Source organism: Lepidochelys kempii, chromosome 8 (genome assembly GCF_965140265.1).
Source record: "Lepidochelys kempii isolate rLepKem1 chromosome 8, rLepKem1.hap2, whole genome shotgun sequence".
NCBI classification, from domain to species: domain Eukaryota; kingdom Metazoa; phylum Chordata; order Testudines; family Cheloniidae; genus Lepidochelys; species Lepidochelys kempii.
The window spans coordinates 65,695,155-65,707,389 of record NC_133263.1 but is presented as its reverse complement, the minus strand read 5'-3'; positions in this window follow the sequence as shown (position 1 = coordinate 65,707,389).

The window sequence follows — 12,235 nt, the reverse complement described above, 5'->3', positions numbered from 1 at the left end:
CACAAACGCGCAGCCTGTCCATAGCCCACTCACTTGATACGTCCCCTCACAAAATACAGCAGAGGAGCCAGTGTTTAGCTGCTCGTGTCAACTTCGGAGAGCATGAAACGCAAGGGATCTCTTTACAATGGGAGACATGCTCTCTTCCTGAACAATTCATGCGCTTTATACTTCATCTCCCCGACCACATGCGCACACATTTCTTTTCCGTGCTTGCTTTCTGTCAATCAGAATGTGAAGCATACCCACGTCTCTCAGACAGAGAAAGGGAAGAGTGACATGAAGTCACTGCAAGTCCCTTAAGAGAAGGAGTTGGTTGTTTTTTCCCATTAGACTGGAAGTCTTGTATTTAATACCTTGGGTTTGAGGCGCTAGGGATTGTTAGTGCTCTAATCCAAATCTCGCAGAAGGAGGCGTTAGAAAGTAAACTGCCCGGTCTAGAGAAGTGAAAACCAAAACCACACCTTTCTGATCCGATGTAAAACGCAATACACAGTGAGTGAGTCGGGCTGTAAAATATACGTCGCAGGTGATCAACCTTTTCAAAAGTCTATTACATTTACGAGCTTGAGTGATTCACAGTTACCTTACTGAGGGTGTCGATCCCCTCCACTCCGAAATACACAACTATTTCGACACAATCAATTATTGACTGCAGTGCTATTTTTAAAGAACAATAAAACTTACTGCTGCACACTGGAACGCACCCATGCCTTATAAACACCTTGCAGCGTAGAGTGAAACTTGCAGGACATGTTATATGACGAATAAACCTGGTCAGGTAAGTGGTAAAGTATCTCTGTGATTGTATTTTTTTTTTATTGCGAAATGAGTCATCACCAGTGAGTTGTAATGACTTCACCTCCTACTAGTTGATGTACCTTCCAGCCCATGCAGGTAGGGACACGACACAATACCCACCTGATCCCTGCTTAATTCTCTTACAAATCTCAATACAAATATTATGCAATAAGGTGTTTTACAAGCAAATTTCACGTTTGCAATTTATGGTTTGGGAGTAAAATATTCCCACCTTCAATAGTCATACCAAAACTCGAGTTTATAATTTCCCATTAGCTTTAGGTTGCAATGTAACTTTCTTACAGCAAACAAACTGGGAGTATGGATATTGAGGTTTAAAAGAGATGAGGGTGAGGTGTGTATAAGGGGGTGGTGGTGGACGTTTAGGGTGGGACAAAGTGGTTGTAACTCTGCAATCCAATTTGAAATTAAACAATGACAACCTTTGGTACATTTTAATATGTGAACAACACGTGCCCAAAGGTTGCTGTGAGGAATTTCCTGAACTAACAGCATCAATAGCAAACTGCAATCTATTCCAGGCTGCAGTTTTCACCCAATCCCATTAGGCCACCTTGAGAGCCAAACGTTCAGGCAGAAATGGTGTTCGGGTTTTTTTCCCCCTTGCGATTCACTGTTTGCCTTTCAGATGGAAAATCTGATCTAATGGAGAAGGATTAAATACAGCTCAGACCTGTTGCCATTAGCAGTCGGGGGAGGGGGGAGGGAATTTGTTCAGCTTTGATAATTTTTTGAAGTTGAGGACATTTTTAGTTTTTATCATATAGACAAAGAAGAGTTGAATACAAAGAAGAGCCCCATCCTTAACCCCTTACACAAACAGACATTTCTCATGGTGTGCCAACGGCGTTATTTAGGACAGTAAATACTATTCATGTGAGTAAGGATTTGCAAGATCGGAGCTTTAGCTTTTACTACTTTATTTTATTAACGTTTGTCTAGTTACTATTTATTAATTATCACATTCACCTACTTTTACTGTTGCAAATCTATAGCATGTTTACTGCAGTGTTATTGAAATCACTATACTGTTCTAGTTAGGTTCCTCTGTCCATATTTCTGCTTCACTATTTGAGGTTTAGCTCACTCTGTAAAAGGTTTCCACGATGAAGTGAGCTGTAGCTCACAAAAGCTCATGCTCAAATAAATTGGTTAGTCTCTAAGGTGCCACAAGTACTCCTTTTCTTTTTTCTGTAAAAGAAAAGCTGTAGCTTGGAGTACACATACAACTCTACATCTGTTTTTATTAAGAAAGTAAGAATTGTATTCGAACTAAACCCAAGTCTCTATATCATAAGAGATAACTGATTTCTATACTGTACAGCCAGATTTTAAAAAAGTCTTTATTATTTCTGGGACAAGTAACCTTGATTCAATAGCAAAAAAGTTTTCTTGGGTCTCCTCCCCCCCCCCCTTACCAGTTATGTGCTGAAGCTTGCAAAACTTTATTTAAACAACTAATCTTTGTAATTAATACAGTTTATGCTCATACATCTATATATCAATATATACATATACTTTATATATAATTTCTCTCACACATATAGTCTTAAAATAAACCTTAAAAATTTATACTTGAAAAATGTGTGTGTGTCTCTCTCTCTGTGTATATATATATATATTACCATAGGAAATTATAATTATTCCCCCACCCATCCATCCTGTACTGGTGACCATAACAGCAGATTCTCCCCCTTCACTCTATATAAGGAACAGTTTAAGAGCTGATTCCTAACCTACCCACATGGCCAGGTGCCTGGTAGAGATCTGTGAACACTGCAATCCTTTCCTCTTAGACACTGAAGACATCATCTCTGTTACTTTGTCTCAGCTATTCTGGAATCTAGAATCAGACTGAATGCATGTGTAATGTGTAATGTGTAATGTAGGTGTAAATGTGTTAATGCTTGTAACACTAGATTTGGCAAGTTAAATATAATGTCTAATTACTCCATTACATCAAAATGAAAAAAAAGTTGAGTATTTAGTCACTCAGGAGCCAAATTTTCAAAAGTATCTTGAAACGAGATTGACATAATACATTTAAAAATGACAGACTCAAAAACTTACTGTTGTAAACAAGTACAGAATTTAACTTGTGTCCTGACAGTATTGGGGCATGCCCTGAATCAGGCAAAACTACATTTGTTAGTGGAAACTTTGCTGGAGTAAGAAATTAAGGAGGGGACCCTATTTTGAAAAAGTACAGTGAAACTTGAGTTTACAGCTATCTGCAAATGCTGAGATTCTCATCCAAATTTCTCAAAAACCTAATTCCCCACAATACAGATCCACAGTACAAAGGACACACACATATCAAGGTTCAACTTTTTAATATAAACTTGCTGCTTTGTCAGTCAATTAATATTGCACTATACATTGGAAACTATACCTTATCAATTACCTCATTAAACCCTAAAAACACTTTAGTAAATATAATACAATATAGTATGAAATATAGATGTTACCTCGGGGACTACAGAAAATTTGGATGGCAGTAAGTATTATGCAAATTGGAAAATTTCATAGGTGGAAGTTACAAATAGATTATTTTTTCCTTCCACTTAACCAGTTTTTCAAGTTAATGGCAAGTTAAATAATCATAACTCAAGTGTCTACAAATTGTATATTGGTTCTCTGAGGAACCCTGAGACAAGAGGCTGAGTAAAGAAAAGTAAAACCATTAAAAATGTGAAGCCCTGGATGAATATTTTCCAAAGTCTATTTAATGACATGGTCTGATCCTGTGAATGCTGAACACCATCAGCTCACTGAATCCCAGTTGCCTACCATGACCTTTGTTGGGGTGAGGGGAAGGAAAAGATAAAAGGCAGGAAGTGAGGAAAAACGAGGGGGCTGCTTATGTTCCAAGGTTGATTCACCTTTTAAGGGCAAGATAGAACTTCTCCAGAAATCAATAGAAAGACTCCCACTGGGAGCTGGATCAGGCCCTTAATGCTAAGTAAAAGCTAGGTTTTGATTTAATCACCGATATTCATTCCTGGTCCAATTCTAGTAACTGATTTACACAAAGTATAAATTTGAATAAATGGACAAAGCACATGGGTGCTCTGAATGGAAGTGTGAATCACATGTTGTTCATCAGTTGGCCAGAAACTGTGAATGGCAAAATATTGTGATTTTTATTGTTGAGTGAGCATACAAAGTGAAGGCTATCTTTGAAGACCAAAATCAGCTGTGGTTTTAAGAAGGCGATATGCCCATTGAAGTCAATTGCTCTTATTCACCTCTCACACAAGTATAAACTAGAAATAATTCCACTGAAGTTAGTGGAGATACACTGCTGTAAAGCTAGAATAACAGATATCAGAATCCAGCCCACTCAGTGCCTGTTATACCAAGGGCAAATGAGGCCCTGAGAGTAAGGCAAAATAGACCAGAGTGATTTATCTTTAAGAATTCTGGATCTGACTTTGTTCTTGCTTATACTGGTTTTACACCAATGAAATTAATTTAACTTCAGTAGAGTTATTCCTGGTTTACATTGGTGCAAGTGAGAGCAGAAGCCATTTAGTTTACTTCTACACCACTTCCAAACAATAGTGTGCAAGCTGGACACAGATCTATTGAATGAATACCAAATTGGTGCAAGGTTACAGTGCTTTGCCACCTACATTCACTTACAACTCTTTTATGACGCCTTGACATCCAGATTCTGTTCTCATTTGTACTGCCATAAACTGAAGTAACTCCATTTACTTTAATTGCATTACTCCAGGTTTACACCAATATAAGTGACAGCAAAATCTGGCCAAGTGCATTGATCACCACTGAATTTAGCCCAGAGACTCTCCTGGGAGTTACACTGGCTTTTTCCAGGGTTCAGCATTTGTCTGAATTTGTTCCAGTGTCTCAGAGATACAATGCACATAATATAGTCACTTTGAAAGTGCATGCTGTCAGTAGAGCTATACTAATTTACACCAGCTGAGGGTATGGCCCCTATGTAAACAAAATGTAAGTGAATAAGGTATTCTGCAGCATCATTATATTTCTGTAAGGGACATACTTTTTGCAGCTGCCACTTGATGAACAGGAAGCTTAAACTGAGTTGGGGATAAATGTGATACATGCTAATATATTATTAATGATTATTGTTACTGTTGTTGCAGTACCTAGGAGGCCTAGTGATGGACTAGGACTCACTGTGCTAGGTACTACACTTCTCTTTATGATATGGCCTAGAACCTTCCCCTGATGGACCATTCTCTTTCATTTTTTCCTACTCCTGAGATGCACTCAACAATTTATTATACAACAGTTTTAAGAAAAGAAGACAGACATTTTATATCGTACTCTGAGCCACATTGTACAGTTCTTACTCAGGCAAAAATCACACTAATGTCCTGGGAGTTAGGCTAACTGGAGTAAGGGCTGCTGGATTTGGCCCTATTATAATTATTTAAAATACATTTGGTATTTAAATTGTTCAGCAACAGGGCCATATTTTATTCCCACTTAAACTAGTGTATGTTTGGCTTGTAAACTGTAGAAGTACACACCACACACACACCCACACGCTGGACCTGGTTCTGATCTCATATTGGTTTTACACTGAGGTCATTAACCCAATTGAGGACAGTGGAGTTCTGGTTCACCTCTGTCTGAATGAGATCAGAATCAGACTATCTCTTTTCATATTTTCCTCTACTAACAACTCTCTTGTTTTTCTTAAGCTTGTAGAATTGTGGTTTAAAGGAGCACAGGTATACACACACAGTAGCAGTTTGGGTTGATCCTTTCTCTGCTAACCATGTCGGGGAGCAGCAGTCTTCAGATGGACCTAAGTTTACCTCTTGTGGTGTCTTTAGCCTCATTCCAACCGATGACTATTAAGGCTACCTGAGAACGTCTGCCTAAAAATCTCCCAAAGGGTCCTGAGACAAGTGGGTCAGAACTTGCAACATTTGGAACACATATGGAATCCCTGGGCCAGAGCCTGCCCTCACTAAATCTGGAGTAACCCCTCTGAAGAAATGAGAGCAGCATGCGGCCCTTCATCACAGCGAAACACACAATTTAGAGAGCTGCTTTGACGCAGTACAAATCTCCTGAAGCAGAGCGGGCCGCAAGGTGCCTCTCACACCGCGCTAGCTGAGCAATGAAAAGCAATGGATTTATACCCCCAACTGGCATGGGAAGCGAACGAAACCCACTTCGTTGTGCCGAACAGCCTGTGGCTGGGATGGCGAGAGAAAAGGCGTGGCTCGAGTTTGGGAAGATGCATCAAGGCTATTAGTGGAGAGCCTTCCGCTACTCAAAGCGATCACAGGGGACTAGTCCCCCAAGAGCCCCATGGGCCTACTCACCTTGATCTGGGGCATTTTACGCAGGTCTATACTCTTTGGCTAGTAGATAGGGACGCTGACCCACATAACCTGCCGCTTTGCACTTGAAAGGAGACACAGTCACGCTCTAGAAGTACACCTGTGCCAGGCCAAGTTTAAACAGCAAGGCTTAGGCGCCGAAGGTGATTGTTTCAAAGGTTCATTGCGAGCAGAACACGCTGAGTAGCCACCAGTCGTTCGCTGAAAGATGGACCCAGGAGAATGGGAGAGCGAAGCGAAAGGGAAAGGCCCCCCGCAGAACTGGAGCCTGGCCTGGGGACGACTCTGGAGTCACTGGGCGCTGGCTGGCTAACCCACCTCGGGAAGCCGAGCTAAGTTCTTCCGTGGGGTTCAGTGAAAGGAAAAGCAGCGGCCCGTCCCAAGAGATAAAGATCACGTTTCAGCTGCAGTTGCTCGTCTTTAGACTGCCGGCAAACTAAGATCTCGAAGCCATTCCCCAGCCCGCTAGCAGCACCCGCTAAAGAGGGTCCTCAGATCGCTCTGCTCCCAGCCCACCCGGGGCAGAGGTCTCCATCCCGGAGGCTTTCCGCCAGGCGTACCCCTTCTTTCAAGGGCAAGGGTTCGAATTCGTCTTTGCAAAAGTCCAGCCTCAAATTCGCGCCTGCCATAGTTCTCACAAAGCCAAGCCCCAGAAGTGAAACACAAGAGGACACAACGTCGGTGTATTTCAACGCTGCCGGGGGGCTGAGAAACCTCCTGCCTGGGGCTGCGCTCAGCCGGGGTGTCGCACTCGCCCACTGTAACTTTCACGCGAGCCCTGGTTGGGCATCTATGTACAACCCAGACGGCGCAACTGGAGACCCTTTGCAAGCAAATCCGGGACTGTCAACTGAACAACGATCAACACCTGGCTAGCTCAAGGCACGGAAAGGACACGCTCAGGCCACGGGACACAAACGGGATTCGCAAGAGATTTGGAAAACCATTTAAAAGTAAAATTCCTCCACCTCCAAGCCTGGCACAATCACGTCCCGGTCTAACCCCAGCGCCCAGCATTTGAGTGATTCTCTGCTGTTCTGTCTATGCACTACCTACTTTTCCAGGCGTTCAGCAGGCATTTCATTCTTCCCTCCGCTGACATGCAGTAAGATGTCTCCTTACGGAAAAAGAATCCCGACTCTAGATGTAATTTGTACCAACTCCGAGGAACGAATAAACAGAATAATTCGAGATTTGGCATTTTTATGAAGGTCAAAGCGAAGTATAAATGAAAGGGAAGAACTATTCAGAGAGAATTTCAGAGAGACTGGACAAGGCTTAAAACACAGAAGCATACCCCTCCCCCCCTAAAACAGTCAAAACCACGCCTGAGAAACAACATCAAGAACAAGACACACCATGCAACATTCAGTAAGAGCTTGGATGCAGTAAAATAAATGCCTTCCAGTTTTCCAGTGGAGTGGATGATTCCAGAGGCTAGCTGAATGCACTCGAGCTTTATAAAGATACTTTAAAATATTAAATGCATTGTCTTATTTACAGCCCTGCTCACACTCAATGAATATTTAACTTCATTTGTACAGTATCTAAATAAATATGTATTAGATGTCGGTATGATAAGACTAGAAAATGCTTCTGAGGTTTTATTGACTTCAAATCATGCAATAGACTTAGGCCTGATTTTTATGTATTTATGCCTTTTATATATTTAATGACAATTGCACAAGTATTAGTAATTGTAACAAATAATTACATTAACTATGTTATGCATACCTCTTTTAGACTAGAGTGATGACAGATTATGTATTTAGTGATTATAGTATACCGGGAGAAGAGAGAGCTATTCAATTAAATCATCAACTGTTTACTTAACATTTTAAACAGGGATTTTAATGCATTCATATTCTTGCTGATAAAATCAAAGTGCAAATTAAACAGTTGTTAAGTTATTTTCAGTTTGGCATGGATGATACGGCTCATGGTTAACAGATTTAAGCAGTTACCATAACAGAAAAGCTTTTACTTACCAACTGGTGTAAGTCCATGTTTTATAGATTCCTGTATGTTGCCATTGTCAGAACTAGAAGACATTATTAGGTATAAATATACAGTGTCCTTGAGTATAGGGTGTACAGCATTGAGTTTGGCAAAAGGTGTGGTTTGTAAACTTTTCTGGCCTTGAGACCCAGGCTACAATAACCTTCAGTGAAAGTCAGCAAGATGAACAACAACAACACAAATCCAAGAATTCAGAAAGTAGCAAGTATGTCTTTCAATGGACTCTGTACTTTTTCCAACATTAGTGGCCTGCCCTAAACCATGTATCCCATTTCATGATATTCTCTAATCAGAAGAATTGAAACTTGTGATAGGTTCGGCATGGTCACATGACTCTGCACAGGTTGATAAGAGGACTCTGTTATAAAGTGACAGCAAAAGAGATAAGAACTCTTGGCAGATAATGGCAGAGAAATGATTAACTTAGCTGTGCTATGAAGCACAGAGAGTGGAAGGTTGTAAAATTGCGGGGTCAGAAGATCATACTGAGTGGATAAAACCCAGTACCAATGTAAGTGTAATGACAATAAACTCAGGCTTGTGACCTGTCCTCTCGATGTCATCACCTCTTTGCACAGCGGCCAACAAGTATGGCTGTTTTGTCTTCTGTAAATACTCTTTGGATGGCAAAACAAGCAAACATTAATTTCTTAAACTCGGACTATGTAGCTGCTTAGGACTGTATTCCCTGGGTAAGAGCATTAGCAAACCTATGGCGATTTTTTGTCAGACAAACCCATTTTATTGCACCTACTCATTAGACAGGTGACTATCTCCCAACTTGTTTGGATGACAGCCATTTGGTTAAAAGCATACACTATATTTTCAATAAAGCAAGAGCTTTATGCCATAGTTAAACATTATTATCCTAGGAAAATAATGTATAGGCAATATTGTATTCACAATTAAAGCTGCTTTAATGCAAAAACTTTTCCTAATGTGTAGAATTGCTTTGAACAATGCTTTGCTGAAAATAAATGTTACAAGGGCGTGTAGTGCAAATGATCACTACATGTCATTTTGAGCATGTCTGTCAATGAGACAAAGTTCTGTTCTCAGCTACACTGGGAGTAAATGCAATGTAACTCAATTTACTTTAATAGAGTTAGGCTGCATGTACATCCATGTAACTGAGTGCAGAATTTGGCTCATGGAGCTTGTTTCTCCTCTTATACCAGTGTAGATCAGGAATAACTTCACTGAAGCCAATGGAATTTCATCAGTGTAAAACTTTTGTGAGCTCAGAATCAGGCCTGTCATATCCAGTTTACATTAATTCTATATTTCCAGTCTATTCCAAAATAGAGAAAATTGACTGTGCTGTGGGCCAGATCTAAAGCCCTCTGAAGTCAGCGAGAGTCTTTCTAAGGACTTCAGTGAAATGTGCATCAGGCCCTAAAGCAACACACACATCCTTTTATACATTTTGGCATGGCAGTTGGCTCAATTTAAATAGTGCACAGATTGAACTGCTTTTCACTCCTGTTCTTCTGGTCAGGACTGAAGCTAGAGCAGGGCATTGGGGTAGGAGATTATCTGTAGTTGTTTTCTAATGGTCTGGACTGGGAATCTTGAACTGGAGTTATAATTTGGGCTATAACACTGTCTCCCCCTATGACCTTTGCAAGTAAGTCATGTAGGGCCTGATTTTCAAAACCGCTAGGTGCACAAACATAAGTACAAAACGCATGCCTTATTTGCCTGTGTACGTACCACAATGGGGTGTGCAAATCAGATATTTGGTTACTCAAATCACCAGTGATTGTCATAAACATTAATTTGTGCAGTCTATCATGGTAACTATGCATGTGCCATGTAAATTCATGCAACGTTTGAAAACTGGGCTCCTTAACATCTCATCTTCTGTTTTCTCACCTGTATAGTGGGATAACTATACTTATGTACCTCACAGGAGTGTTGTGAGTATTAATTTGTATGTTTGTAAAAGTGAAAGTGAAAAGGTTGGGTAAATGCTTATTAATTTTTATTATTATTTTTATTATTGACAACGCTTAAATTTACATGCCAGAGAAAATGGCTATATTTAATAATATTGGGCATGTCTCTACAGTCACTGAAATATACTGAAGTGGGTTCATGTTTATCAAAAACCAGAGACAATTCTGACTGATTTTATAGGAAACTCTGATTTGATTCAAATTCTATATCTGCTCTTGATTCATGGGATGATCAAATGAATTTGAACTTCAGGTTATAAAAATGAAAAGCTCCTCCTCCCCTCCAGTCATATATTGTGTATTTTCTATTTCGGCCTCAGGGGTGGTGTTGGGAGGATGAGGGTTAAAATAAAAGAAATGCTGCAAATGATATTGTGGTTAGAAACTTTCCAGTGTGTCATTAGAGACAGTGTTTTAGCTCTGTTGGCCCATATACAAGAGTGTCTATAAAGAAATCTGCAGTACATGGGACAGATACACTAAATCATAGGAATTATAAAGAAAGTCCCTGGCTTTGGCTTCAACTTCTGTAGCTCCATTCCTTTTTGCATCAGTATCAAATGTCAAGGTCATTTAAAAATGTACCTCCTTCCCTCGATGATACATTGTCTCCAGTGATAGAAGAATTTGTGCCAGGTGCAGAGACAAACAGACTTTTAACTTTCCTTAGTGCCTGGGCCAATGGGAAGGAGGAAAGTTATAGGAAAACTCAAGGACATCCTACATCAGCTTGTAAATCAGTCATTACTTAGCAAAAGGGACTCAGGCTCTGACTGAGTAAAGTACTTAGGGATGTGTGTAACTTTAAGCATGTGAGTAGTCTCATTGAAATCACACGCTTAAAGATAAGCATGTGCTTAAGTATTTGCTGGATCAGGAACTTAGAGTTCTGTTCAGAGAAGTCAGTGTTAAAACTCCCATTTGACCTTAATGAGATCAGCTTTCCCTTGTTGTAGTTATGGCACCATGCAATAGTTTTCTACTTCTGTGTGCTCCATACTTTGTTTCTTCTGATAAAACCAAGAGAAGGCTTTTATGATACTTTTACAATTTTATTTTTCCATCCATGGTCATGTAGGTCATGAGGGGAGCTAGGAAAACATCGAGTAGAAACACGCTTTACCAATGTTTTTTTTCATTTATTGCCAGATGAAAAAGTTGGTGGTTTGAAAAAAGATTGGCAAGGATTCCTACACTGAATCTTGCTTATGTAATTCTTTGCAACGATTTGCCACAATATGGAGTTGGAAGGAATTTTTCATATACTGTGAATCACATCACATTATCACTGCATGCGTTTTAATGGGGCCTGAGCTTGTAAGGAGAGTAGCCCTTTTTCTGAAGGATACCTTGCAAAGTGGCTTGATGAATACACAGTGACCTTTTGAAATAGCTCGAAGACCCCAGTTTGAATCTCTGGTTGTAAATCTAGTGAGATCAGTCTGGAGTTTACCCTTCTCTTTCAACTTTTTAAACATTGCTCTCTTGGTATCTGGTACATCCATCAATGTCTTTTTATGCCATCTCAGGAGACCGTCCACCTTTTATAGACACACAAGACAGTGAAGATTAAAAATTTTCTCATTCTGTGTAAAGGGAAGGGTGTGTCAATGTGTGGGTGAGATTCTCCAGCTACTGAAGTCAATGGCAAAATTGCTATTGATTTCAGTGGCAGTCAGATCAGGTTACCTGTAACACTCATGCTAATTGGCATAAATAGCCAGGATTACTCATGTGAGTAAGGTTTATAGAATCTGACTCTAGGTTTGCAAATCTTGCTTTTACTTCATCCATTCAAATATTCATCCTGATGCTGCGATACACATTTAGAATTCATTTGAAATATCTTGTGCATTTTTTCTTTATTGATACATTTTACATTATTTTTGATGTTCAAAATATTTCATTACCAAAATAGCACATTCGGTAGACAACTGTAGTTTTTTTTCTTTCTTTTTTCTGTATTTCCATAAAAGGAGAATCTGATCGATCCACTCAACTTTATCTTTCTGTTGTGTTTCATTTAAAAAATAAAAATTATAATACTGGAGCGTGAAAGTTCTGATGTAAGCAATGTATTTCCTGCAG